Below are 1,523 nucleotides of genomic sequence, written 5' to 3'. Positions count from 1 at the left end.
GGACATAGAAAGTAAGAGAGAGAAACAACAACAAAATAAACTTGCCTCTCAGTAATGCTTTATTGATTTGTGTTAGCAGGACTTGAGGTAGCAGCTAGAACCCTCCTGTCCCCTGTAAGCTCAAGTAAAAAGGTCAATATAGAACACAAATCTACAAATGAATGTAGTATTTAGGAGAGCTGATCCTAGTTGAAAATGAAATAATTCAGCCCATTATATTCTGGACACTTACCACCCAAGAGGTCAATTAAGATGAAGCATATAAGAGGCTTCTGGGCAAACCTGCCAACAGAAAGGCTAGGAAGCTGTATCACAGTGTGTTTATGCTTTTTATTGATTCTTCTTGCCCGCAGGCCAAACACAGTAGGTATCTGTTAAGTGCTCTAAGGTCAAGTGGCAACTCTCCCTCTTTACATAAGTCTGTCTAGGGAACAGCAGGACTGGGGAAATCTGCAATGCCTTTCACTAGCACAGTGGCCCCAGGATGTGAGAGGCCAAGTGGGAGTTGACAAGAGTGATTCAGGGGGGTTGGCTGTCACTCCCTAGGAAGAATGAAATCTCAGCAGTTTCTAGCTCTCTGCAGGGAACACGCAGCTGTTTGATGGGGAGGCCTGCAGCCCTCCAATGAAAGGAGCACCTGGTTTATTTTTGTTGTGGTTGTTTTGTCTTGTTTTATGTTTGTCTGTGTGTGTTTTTCTTTTTAATGACGAGGAAGGAGTCTGTAAAAGGTAACCTAGTTCTTTCTAGGAAGATGTTTGCTGCAGTGAAAAGTTGTGTTATGAAAGGAAACTAGTTATTTGGCACGTTCGCCTGGTCCACTGCTAGATCTGTCCCAGTGGTTAGACCTCACGGAGGACAGAGCATCCAGAGGTATTCGTTTGCAAGAGGGTTTTCTTTCTTCATTCTCAAGTCCTTGTCTACCCACCCAATCTCATGTCATCCCGATCCAAACCCAACTTTCAGTTGAAATCCATGCTCCTCAGACCTTCAGACCAGACTGATCTCTGTAGGCAACACCCCAGGACCGCCACCTCTCCCTCCAGCTCTGAAGTTCTTCCAGAAACCACTCTGGAATCCCTCCTTCTGAACTGTACTCAAGCACACAGCCGGGTTTCCCATACACTTGTGTTGGCCAATGCGCAACCTGCTGCTGTGAGTTGACAAAACCCAAAACAGAAATGAACCAGGTGTGCTCATGGCCACGTCACAGGTTGGAGAGGAGACCTGTGTTCCTTGAGACTTTCAACAGCTGGTTTTCTGAAAGTGGATCACCAGGCTTTTCTGGGGAGGTGCCTTTGGTTGGACATGAACCTCTAAACTTCGGGTTAGCCCACAGATTGTCTGCAGTTGAACTGTTTGCAGTGCCTGAGGACTCTAGGGGTGTGGCTAATTGTTTGAAGCCGTGTCCTATAATAGACTTCCGTCCCCATTTTGCTCAATTCTTATGTCTGCCTTCTCACATAGTGAGAAGTGATTCTTTCTTTCTACTTTGAAACCAAGATATTTTCTCAGCTCTTTCAATT

At 45.3% G+C, this 1,523-nt stretch overlaps 1 protein-coding gene across 1 annotated transcript in view; it reads left to right on the top strand.

Annotated features, from left to right (window-relative positions):
• NALF1 (NALCN channel auxiliary factor 1) overlaps positions 1 to 1,523 on the top strand; it is a gene marked incomplete at its 5' end in the record, with an annotated part of 791,674 nt that overhangs the window by 340,709 nt on the left and 449,442 nt on the right. The gene's annotated exons all lie outside the window — the stretch shown is intronic.

Source organism: Echinops telfairi, unplaced genomic scaffold (genome assembly GCF_000313985.2).
Source record: "Echinops telfairi isolate 266 unplaced genomic scaffold, ASM31398v2 ScPeMD7_7467;HRSCAF=8505_1, whole genome shotgun sequence".
NCBI lineage: Eukaryota > Metazoa > Chordata > Mammalia > Afrosoricida > Tenrecidae > Echinops > Echinops telfairi.
This window is presented reverse-complemented; position numbering and strand designations above follow the sequence as displayed.